The sequence below is a fragment of the Eurosta solidaginis genome, chromosome 1, assembly GCF_040869045.1.
Source record: "Eurosta solidaginis isolate ZX-2024a chromosome 1, ASM4086904v1, whole genome shotgun sequence".
Taxonomy (NCBI): domain Eukaryota; kingdom Metazoa; phylum Arthropoda; class Insecta; order Diptera; family Tephritidae; genus Eurosta; species Eurosta solidaginis.
The window spans coordinates 298,775,822-298,787,962 of record NC_090319.1 but is presented as its reverse complement, the minus strand read 5'-3'; the positions used below and the strand labels follow the sequence as shown (position 1 = coordinate 298,787,962).

Sequence of the window (12,141 nt, the reverse complement as noted above, 5' to 3'; positions counted from 1 at the left end):
TTAGTTCATTGTAAGCTTTAACGATAATTAGGCTTTTTCGTCTGCGACAAACAAAATTCCATATTGTACATAATTATATATTTTTAACACTAGAAGACCCGGCAGACGTTGTCCTGCTCTAAATTTGGCCTATCTGCATACATTTTAATAAGCTTTTTCCGTCTGACTCTGCCCTCCCCCCCCCCCCCTCTTCACTTTTTCCTAATCCTTTTATTCACTCCTCCCTCCGTCTTTTTCGCTTCATCTATCTCCATTGTCGTCTCATTCTATCTCTTTCTCAATCTCCTTCTCTCCTTTCTCTTCTCTGAATTCCTTCTCATTCTTCTGCATGCCGTATTGCCTGTCCCAGAGGGTGCTATGTATTTTATTCCAGCCCAGTCCCAGTCCCACTCCGAGTCTTAGTCCCAGTCCTAGTCCTAATCCCAGTCCCAGTCCGTCTCTGGATAATATATTACTCTGTACCAAAGCACTCATCAATAGCTTTCATTTGATATCCATATTGTATAAACACTGTCTAGGCACTCACTGGCCCACATTTTGGCCTATATCTCGAGACCCTGTAACTGTAGTAACCACCGCGTGAGGTTTACGCAACTTGTGTGAAAGTTTGAACAAAATCGACCGACGCATCTCTTCAAACACCGGCGACCAACTAACACACATTTTAGCCTTTCTTTTTTTATATATGGATTTTTATTTTTGACACTTCACTATAATATTAAAACGAAATGCAGATTTTCGTTGCTTTTGAAGTTGGGCTTAAAAATTGCACATGGAACAACTACAGACTCTCCTGTATTAAAAAAAATGTCATAGTACCTCTAAATCGCGGGCCCCTCAGAAACCCCCCCCCCCCTCTCTCGGCGGGCCTGGTGATGTGCTATACTTGATATCATTCGCTATAATATTTTTTATTGATAAGCAGGTTGTTTAATTAAACACCAACCAATTACACGGAAGTGTATCCGCACCACCTGAAAATATGAGTGCCACTGCGTATACGTAACAGTTTAATATTACGTATAAACAAATAAAAAAATTGCAATCAAATAATATTGCGACTATAAACTGAGATATAATCTATCCTATATTTCAAGTTAGATCAAACTACACGCGGGGTGCAAAATAAATTCAAAATCGGTTCAGTAGTTTAGGAGTCCACTGGCCTCAAACTTGTGACACGTGTTTTTTATATATTAAGATTAAAACCTTACACCTAAATTATTAAATCTTACAGTTTATATCACAGTCCTAATTGTTCTAATAAAAAGCGTGTTAAATTTTGATGGTATAATTAAGAACATTTAGGACCTCCTTTTCTTGCTATCACAATGTAACACGCTTTTATTAGAACAATTAGGACTGTGATATTAACTGTAAGATTTAATAATTTAGGTGTAAAGTTTTAATGTTAAAAATATGTAATTATGTACAATATGGAATTTTTTTGTCGCCGACGAAAAAGCCTAATTATCGTTGAAGGTTACAATGAACTTATAAAGTGTTATATTTCTTTACAAAATGGACTCGCACTTGACAATACTCGCACTCATGATTCTGTTCCTTCTTGACACAGCTGCAGCCTTGATTTTTTCAGTATCATAAAATAATACTACATTAATGCCTTTTTGTAATATGAAGGAACGTGCAGGAAAGAACGCCTGTGGTGTGTATTTCCTTTTGTGGGAGGGGTCTATTTCCTTTTCATGAATGGAAATGTTTCAGTCAGCGCAACTGAATAGCTCGAGTTTCTGTGGATCCCATTTTCCACAACTAAGGAATATCGAAACGGACTTTTGATGTCAGTGAGATGATTTAGGACCTGGAACAATGTCATTAAATTGCGAAAGAGCATCTGGGAGGCTTTTAATACGAAAGCTAGGGATCGGCGGCACACGATCCCAAGACCCAACATTTATCTATATAAACGAAGCGTTAAGAGGAAGGTTCATTGAGCAGAAAACGGTGGCTGGCATAAAAATATAAAGCGGCAGAGGTTTTGCAGCAACGATGCTTCAAAAAATCAGAGCTTATAGAAATTCATTGATGGCAAAAAAGAAATATGTGACCTGCCAAACTTTATTTTAAACAGCTATGGCTGCCCTGTAAACATTTCGGCAAACATGAAATAGCCGTGTGATAAAACCCGACAGACATGGTTCCAACTTCATGAATGACTTCTTTTATTAAATATTTCTAGATCCATCGTTAACTACAGCTTTCTAGTTTATAACGGTAAGCGCCTTAAAGGACTCGAAATATCCATTTACTATTTCGCTCTTAATAGGGCCGACTGGCCTTATCTATAAAACAAAGCTAAATCAGTTGTGCGGGACAACGCTCTGTAGTGTGCTTCTTCACAGATGTGCTGCGACCTCACAACCTGCCAACTAAGCGTTTATCTTTCTGGACTGTAGATCAAACTAATATAGCTCACAATGGTATATTCAATACCAAGGGTATATAGGTCAACTGGTATTTCTTTCAGGAGAACATTATTGAAAGGTCCCTCCTATATCGAAGGATGCGAACTTGCACATCCAGTATTCTTTCAAAATTTTTCATCGGGGCTTGTAGTTTGCTGAACGAAAAACTACTGATTGTCTGCACACTGTTACTTGGCGTTATTAGCTCATAGCTTCATTGGTTTCATTTGTTTGAAACTACAGTCTGAGAGGTATATTTTAACGGTGGGGTGAAAGTTGACTTTGTGACCACTTCAAACGGCCATAAGATCAATTAACCTTATATCAACTTCAAATAATCATAAGATGAGTATAGGTTTTGACCTTCCCAATTTGACTTTATGGCCATGTTCGAAATTTCCGTTTGACCTTTTGACCATTTCAGAAAGAGGCCATAACCATATGCAGCAAGATAAGATCAGCCCAAAGGGGACTCGTTTATACGAAATGTCCCCACATGACACCAATTATCTCTTTAATTGCAATGTGGAACCAAAGCATGTAACACCCCTACCACCCCTGTTGAAACTGCATGTTTCCTTGGATTGCCTTTGAGGATATTGATGTTATTTTGTGAGTGGTCGCGTCTATTCGATGGCGCGATACACTGCTACAACAACACCAACATGAGAAATTAAATGCTGAACAGTTTCCCAGAGACCTGGGCATCCCAAAAAAATCTGATTGAAGAGGCCCCGCCTCCCAAGAACTTAAAGAGTCATCTCCGTAAGCACTATGAACAAAACCGCTACTAAAAAAGTAAGCCGTATGAAGAAAAGGAGCACAAAAGGGCTCAGAGACATCCACAAAAAGTAGTCGAATTACTATACCAACAATTTCTCAGTGAACTCCGTTCTCAAAGACAAATACCTCGAACTCGCAGTTGAGGAAAGCAACCTCCGCAGAGATACGCGTATCACTCTAGCTCAAGTTCGATCTATATACCTACTGTAGCAGGTTGAACTTTCACTTATCCAGAATCAATCCCGACATGCCAAATGCATATCCCGTTTGTAATGTGTCCCCACATGACACCAACCACCTTTTCATTGGCAGTGCCAATTCCTTAAAAAAAGTTATCTCGTTGGGCCAACCCTTCTGAAACTGCCAATTTCCTCGGACTCCTGTTAGAGAATACTGATGACAATTTGGAAGTGATCGCACCTATTGGACGGGGCGAAGCACTTCTACTACAACAACAACAACGTCATTAGGCCAGTTTTTAACCCATTTTTCACTAGAATAGGACTAAAATATAGGCACTCCTTCCATATCAGAAAACTTCAAATAAAAAACTTATCTTTTCTTTCGACATTAAAATATAACTGTAATTCGATCGTTGCTCTCATTCTAATACGTGGTGGTGCAAAACAAAATAGTTGCCCTAATGATTTGAGAAAGAAATTCATTTATGGCCATTTAGGAGAAGCAGGATCGTCATAACGTCAATACCGTTGACTTGTAACTATTTCAACTTTGACGCTGTGATCGTTTCATATGGTTATAACTTCAGTTAACTTATTTATTTATTATTAAAGTCAACACAGACACAAAGCGATCGACTACTGGATACAAGACACAATACAATTAACAAGGAAAAGAAGTAAGGAAGGTTAAGTTCGAGTGTAACCGAACATTACATACTCAGTTGAGAGCTATGGTGACAACATAAGGGAAAATAACCATGTAGGAAAATGAACCGAGGGTAACCCTGGGATGTGTTTGTATGACATGTGTATCAAATGAAAGGTATTAAAGAGTATTTTATGAGGGAGTGGGCCATAGTTCTATAGGTGGACGCTGTTTCGAGATATCGCCATAAAGGTGGACCAGGGGTGACCCTAGAATTTGTTTGTACGATATGGGTATCAAATGAAAGGGGTTAATGAGGGTTTTAAAAGGGAGTGGTGGTAGTTTTATAGGTGGTCGCGTTTTCGATATATCGCCATAAAGGTGGACCATGGGTGACTCTAGAATGTGTTTGTACAATATCGGTATCAAATTAAAGGTATTAAAAGGGAGTGATCCTTAGTTCCATAGATGGACGCCGTTTCGAGATATCGCCATAAAGGTGGACCAGGGGTGACCCTAGAATTTGTTTGTACGATATGGGTATCAAATGAAAGGGGTTAATGAATATTTTAAAAGGGAGTGGGCCTTAGTTCTATAGGTGGACGCCTTTTCGGGATATCGCCATAAAGGTGGATCAGGGGCGACTCTAGAATGCATTTGTACGATATGGGTATCAAATTAAAGGTATTAATGAGGGTTTTAAAAGGGAGTTGTGGTAGTTCTATAGTTGGTCGCCGTTTCGAGATATCGCCATAAAGGTGGACCAGGGGTGACCCTAGAATTTGTTTGTACGATATGGGTATCAAATGAAAGGGGTTAATGAATATTTTAAAAGGGAGTGGGCCTTAGTTCTATAGGTGGACGCCTTTTCGAGATATCGCCTTATAGGTGGACCAGGGGTGACTCTAGAATGTGTTTGTACGATATCGGTATCAAATGAAAGGTGTTAATGAGTCTTTTTAAAAGGGAGTGGGCCTTAGTTCTATAGGTGGCCGCCTTTTCGAGATATCGCCATAAAGGTGGACCAGGGCTGACTCTAGGATGCGTTTGTACGATATCGGTATCAAATTAAAGGTATTAATGAGGGTTTTAAAAGGGAATAGTGGTAGTTGTATAGGTGGTCGCCTTTTCGAGATATCGGCATAAACGTGGACCAGGGGTGACTCTAGAATGTGTTTGTACGATATCGGTATCAAATTAAAGGTATTAATGAGGGTTTTAAAAGGGAATAGTGGTAGTTGTATAGGTGGTCGCCTTTTCGAGATATCGGCATAAAGGTGGACCAGGGGTGACTCTAGAATGTGTTTGTACGATATGGGTATCAAATTAAAGGTATTAATGAGGCTTTTAAAAGGGAGTGGTGGTAGTTGTATATGTGAAGGCGTTTTCCAATTATCGACCAAAATGTGGACCATGGTGACCCAGAACATCATATGTTGGATACCGCTAATTTATTTATATATATAATACCAAGAACAGTATTCCTGTCAAGATTTTAAGGGTTTTTTTATTTCACCCTGCAGAACTTTTTCATTTCATTCTACTTAATATGGTAGGTGCCACACCCATTTTACAAAGTTTTTTTCTAAAGTTATATTTTGCGTCAATAAACCAATCCAAATACCATGTTTCATCCTTTTTTCGTATTTGGTATAGAATTATGGCATTTTTTTCGTTTTTGGTAATTTTCGATATCGAAAAAGTGGGCGTGGTCATAGTCGGATTTCGGCCATTTTTTATACCAATGCAAAGTGAGTTCAGATAAGTACGCGAACTGAGTTTAGCAAAGAGATATCGATTTTTGCTCAAGTTCTCGTGTTAACGGCCGAACGGAAGGACAGACGGTCGACTGTGTATAAAAACTGGGCGTGGCTTTAACCGATTTCGCCCTTTTTCACAGAAATAAGTTATCGTCCCAGAATCTAAGCCCCTACCAAATTTTACAAGGATTGGTAAAGGTTTGTTCGACTTATGGCATTAAAAGTATCCTAGACAAATTAAATAAAAAGGGCGGAAGCACGCCCATTCTGAAATTTTCTTTAATTTTGCATTTTGTTGCACCATATCATTACTGGAGTTGAATGTTGACATAATTTACTTATATACTGTAAAGATATTAAATTTTTTGTTAAAATTTGACTTTAAAAAAAATTTTTTTTAAAAGTGGGCGTGGTCGTTCTCCGATTTTGCTAATATTTATTAAGCATACATACATTAATAGGAGCAACGTTCCTGCCAAATTTCATCATGATATCTTCAACGACTGCCAAATTACAGCTTGCAAAATTTTAAATTACCTTCTTTTAAAAGTGGGCGGTGCCACGCCCGTTGTCCAAAATTTTACTAGTTTTCTATTCTGCGTCATAAGTTCAACTCACCTACCAAGTTTCATCGCTTTATCCGACTTTGGTAATGAATTATCGCACGTTTTCCGTTTTTCGAAATTTTCGATATCGAAAAAGTGGGCGTGGTTATAGTCCGATATTGTTCATTTTAAATAGAGATCTGAGATGAGTGCACAGGAACCTACATACCAAATTTCATCAAGATATCTCAAAATTTACTCAAGTTATCGTGTTAACGGACGGACGGACGGACGGACATGGCTCAATCAAATTTTTTTTCAATCCTGATGATTTTGATATATGGAAGTCTATATCTATCTCGATTCCTTTATACCTGTACAACAACCGTTATCCAATCAAAGTTAATATACTCTGTGAGCTCTGCTCAACTGAGTATAAAGACATAGGTTAAGTTGAATTGGCCGGTCCATAAGGACCTCACATAGACTGACTGAGTCCGTATTGTTATTAGAAGTTTGTTTTAACGACCAAACTGAAAAACCCTATCAAAACCAGGACCTATGTTACAAAATAACTCCGTCCTCTTGGCAAATACTAGAAGCTTCCTAGGACTTAAGCCACTTGCTACTTCTAGATCTGACAGCTGTATCACTCCTAATAGCTGGAATATTAGCCTGGCAGGTGCAGGGCACGAGCACAGATCGTGCTCGATTGTTTCCTCCTCCAACCCGTACTTCCTACATATGCTATCACTGACCAAGCCTAATTTAAAAGCATGTGACGCCAGAAGGCAGTGTCCAGTCAAAATACCCGTCATGAGTCTACAGTCCTCTCTTTTTAATGATAGAAGCAACTTTGTTTGTCTAAGGTTGTAAGACCTGCACATAATCTTCGACAATCTTCGAAAAAAAACATAAGTGTAAAAATAAAACTAAAATAATAAACAATCAAATTAATTAAGTTGAATTTTAATTAACACATAAATCGAATAAAAAATTAAAATTAATTAAAATTGATATTGAAATAAAAATTGACATTTTACTTAAAAATGTTTGAAAAATATCATGCTAAACGTGATGGTGTTTCCTTACGGATAGCAGCAATCGAATACTCAAAACTAATATGAAGAGGGCTATATTTGGCAAAATTACCCCAGAGAATGGGTAAATGAAAGAGTACATAGTGACTCGAAGTTCTCGCAGGAACAGTAAAGTTCAGAAGTATATTTCTATAAGGCGGAAGATGATGATTTGAGTCCCAGTTAAGACCACGTAATGCGAAAATTAGAAACTGCTTCTGTACCGATTCAATTCGATCTATATGATTTTTATATCCCGAGGACCAAATACAGAAACAATACTTAAGTGGGCGCACCAGTGATGTGTAAAGGGTCTTGGTTAAATAAGTATCATCAAATGCTTTAGCCCATCTTTTAATAAATCCGAGTACATCCGATGCTTTGTTTACGATAGATGAAATATGCATGTTAAAGCTCAGTTTCGCATTAAAAAAGATCACCTACATATGTCGTATACTACAGATATACGCTCCAAGGGAGGACCGTCTAGCATATAGTATTTTAAAACTTGTTTGACTCTGTTAAATGTCATTATTTTACATTTGCAGCAGTTCAAAACTAGTCGATTTACTGTATACCATAATTGAAATGAGTTCAAATCGGCCTGAAGTAGATCCAAACGAGAAGAGTCAGAAGGCAAGTATGTATAGCATAGTTTTACATCATCTGCATACATTAGAGCACGGGAATACGAAATAACCTTAGGTAAGTCATTTATGAAGAGTGTAAAAAGTAATGCAAATTCTTCGGAAAACCCAGTAAGTCAAGTTTATGAGTTAAAAGCGCGTGATTAACAGAATCAAATGCTCTGCTGTAGTCGGCTCTTTGAAGTGGTTATAGAGTCAATTGTTTTTATGGCCGTTAACTTTATGCCACCCCTTCATTTTAACTGCCAAGTCCATTGTAGAATATGAACAGAATGGTTTTTCTTTGAAAGAATATTCCCTACTTCAACGTTTCGCGTGAATAATCTTCAAACGCTTTTCCTAAGCTTAACAAAATTTAGTTCCATTATATGCAGAAGAGGCTCCAAGGCGTTCGCAAGTTGGTATTAAGATCCTCCTTTGATAAAAGATTGGCCACCTAGCTCATTGCTCATCAGCTTGGCGTTTTTTTTTTTTTTTTTTTTTGTACACACATATGAAAATATTAATTTTGAAAATTTTTCGCAGCAATTTCTTGAAATCTAAAAAATTTTCATTAGAAATGTTCTTGCCGTAAACAGTAAAAAAAATCGTCAATAATGGCAAGGCTACATTGTTGATATGTTTATTAGACTGCGTCGATTTATTGACCGATATCGCGCCATCGACTTTTCAATAGGGTTTGGGCTCAAGAGAAAAAAATTTTACTACGCATACCCAAAAAAAATATTTTCGAGCCTTCGAAATTTCATTTCTTTGACATTTTTTCGACTTTGATTTTTCAGGTTTTTTTCATGACCTACTAAAAAATTTTCATTTGATTGTAAAATTTTCATGTATACTTTGTCCGACCCAAAAATGTCCGCTAACGTTAGCGATAACAGTTAAAAAAAAAAATATGAAAATGTTTTAGTAGGTCATGAAAAAAACGTTAAAAATAAAAGTCGAAAAAACTAAAAAAAATGAAATTTCGCAGGCTCGAACATTATTTTTGTGGGTATGCGTTTATGCGGTATTTTTTTTCCTGAGCCCAAATCCTATCGAAAAATCGATGGCGCAATATCGGTTAACTTTCGTCCATACAAATCGACCCACCCTAATGTTAACTAAACATTATTTATACTTAGAAACTAATGCTTTATGGGAGGTGTCCCCAAATCATCAAAAACAGCTGAGCTCAAAGTTGTCAGTTATGTACATATGTACTAGGTACATTCATGCATAAGCATGTACATATGTCTGCATGTTTGACGATAACAGTATACCTGATCAAATGCCAATCAAACAACAAAAAAATAAAACGGAAACTCAATCCATTATTCCGTCAATTGTTACTTTGTGCAAAAAGGATACTTTTATAAATATGTGTGTATGTACATACATAATATTGTGTAATATTACATATGTATGTATGTATAAAACAAAATATTTGTTTCTGGATTTGTTGGATTCGTGATAGAGAAAATGTGTACATTTATATGTTTGTGCATATTTACATACAAACGTACATACGTTTGGATGTTTGTATATGTATGTCAATACTTGCAGAACGCTATGAATTGTTGTTGCGTGCTTATGTATCATATACAATATGTACATATGTAAGTATATTTGTATGTTTAAATGTGCGCAATTGAATGTTTTGTAAAGTTACAAGTCGAATTTTACATACATACATACATATGTACATCAATAGATATGTATGTATGCATATACAAAAAAATATATACATACATGTCCATGTGTGTGTATGTATAGCAGAGCATATAATTATGATAGATACTAAAATTTTCACTTCACAAAAATAACAACAAATTTTTCACATCGATTTTAAGGCTTTTAGGTAACAAAATTTATCACTTTTTCAAATTATTTCGCAAAATAGCGCTAGTTTTGAAGAGAAAAAATAATTTTTTTTTTTTTTTCAAAAAAGTTTAGTATTTATAAAAACAAATTCCTGAAGGTGCTTTAATTGCGTTTGCTGCATTTATTTTCTACGCTAATTTGTGGTTTTTGCAGTTTCCAAAACAAAATTTGCGAATTATACCCGAATTTCACAGTTTAGGTTTTATATTTTCATATTTTCACAAGTTTGAAAATGAAGCTTGGATTTTCACAGTTTAGAAAATGTGCACCTCAATTTTCGTCATTTGTTAATATTTGCGCATTTTTTAATTAAAAAATTTTCGTTTTTTTTCCAACTATGCGCCTGCATTTGATTATTTTTCTTTTCTCATCAACGTAAAATTTTCTAAAATACAAATTTTTTTTGTATAGTAGATACATATCTTTCACTGAAATAAATTTAGCAGTTTTCGACGTGTTTCTCGTTTGCTTTCTCTCAAAATTGATTTCAAACATTTCCACATTTTTGTATGCTAAACACTGTATCTTTTATAGCGTTTTTTTTCGAAATGCAAATTTTTGTTTCATTTAAAATGGTTATACCTATTTTATAATTTTTTTCTTCTTACTTTTTTAATTTGTTTTTCTGTTTTTTTATTTTTACTTTCTAGAATTATGTGTAGAAAAAAAGTAAAATAAAAAATAAACGCGTTGTGCGAAAATTCCGTTGGTATTTTGCCGTTTTCTGCGTGTGCGAACCAACTATTTTACGGAGCACTACTATTTTGGCCAAGACGAACATCAAAGACGACGAAAATCAACAACCAAAAATCATCTCACCAAAACAGCATCCATCGCTGCATCTTGCCCCGCCCTCGGTAAAGCTTCCCAACATGTACCGTCGGTTATTCGTTTGGCCAACTCAAATCTTTGCTCATCTCATATGCTCACTGCTCGGCAGTATGCTCCGTAATCGTTCTTTTTAGTCTCAGGCGTGCACTAACCAATGATGTTGGCATGCATATAAACATACATATTTACTATGTATGCTTGTTGTTGTTGGTTTAATGAGATGCTGCTGTTTCGGTGGCAATGGCGTGTATTTTGATGTTTCATGCGCTCACGATTCTCCGAGACAAATGATGCACCTGTTCGTTTTGTTTGTACTTAGGAGAGTGTGAGCCCTTATATTACGCGCATTCGCCCTATGTAGTACATATGGGGCATTTCATGTTTATTTAATCCAACGATATGCCTTTAGTTACCAATTTCGTTGATATATGGAAATTTGAACATATTTTTGTAGGCTGTCGTAAAGTTGTATGCGTTATTGTGGTATCGTGAAAAGGTGTGACATAAGTTCAACGGCCATAACGTCAACTGGCGATTTCAAATGGCATTAAAGTCAATTAAAGTTATAACCAAATGAAATATCCACAACGTCAAATTTAAAATGGTTACAACGGCAACGATATTCACTTAATACTTACTTACTTAATTGGCGCTTAACCGTCTAAACGGTTATGGCCGTCCAACAAGGCGCGCCAGTCGCTCCTTTGCTCCGCCAACCGGCGCCAATTGGTCACACCAAGGAAGTTTAAATCGTTATCCACCTGGTCCTTCCAACGGAGTGGGGGCCGCCCTCTACCTCTGCTTCCATAGGCGTGTTCCGATCGCATAACATGGCTAGCCAGCGCAGCCGCTGCGTTTAAATTCGTGGATATCTGCGTATAGCTCGTACAGCCCATCATTAAATCTTTTTCGTTACTCGCCATCGCCAACGCGTAGAGGTCCCCTTTTTCCAAAAGGTCATAAAGTCAACTCTTTGGCGGTAGTTGTGCAAAAAGATTTCAAATTCGTGTCAGTTTAGAAAAAAAATCTTTTGTGAAGTTCGCATAGTTATACAAAAAGTTTATTGCATATTAAACGTCGTGAAATGATCCTCAATATAAACCTGAAATACTACATAAATGGTCAGAAAATGGCCTAAAATAATCATGAGAACAACTTTAAATAAGGCTGAGATGATTCCAAAACAGTTAGGATTTATTCCTATTGTTCTCGAGAAAACAATCACAAAATAGTTCCAATTGTTCCCAAATGAACTCAAACTGACACCGAAGATCATCCCGAAGCAGTGCAAAATTATCTCAAATATTGTGCCGGAAAGTTCCGGAGATTGTCCTGAAAATATTCCGAAAACATTCTCGAGCTTATTGCAAAATTGCCTT

At 36.6% G+C, this 12,141-nt stretch overlaps 1 protein-coding gene across 13 annotated transcripts in view; it reads right to left on the bottom strand.

The window, feature by feature from the left end:
* Positions 1 to 10,797, bottom strand: part of LOC137237505 (serine-rich adhesin for platelets) — a 242,022-nt gene extending 231,225 nt beyond the window's left edge. For 3 of the 13 annotated variants that reach the window (XR_010948973.1, XR_010948975.1, XR_010948974.1), the window contains exon 1: positions 10,540 to 10,789. The gene's annotated coding sequence lies outside the window, so the exon portion shown is untranslated. Of the gene's footprint in view, positions 1 to 9,799; positions 10,069 to 10,112; positions 10,317 to 10,513 lie in introns of those variants that run through there. The other 10 variants (XM_067761185.1, XM_067761186.1, XM_067761183.1 and 7 more) reach the window with 8 other exon arrangements.
* Positions 10,798 to 12,141: the final 1,344 nt, after the last annotated feature.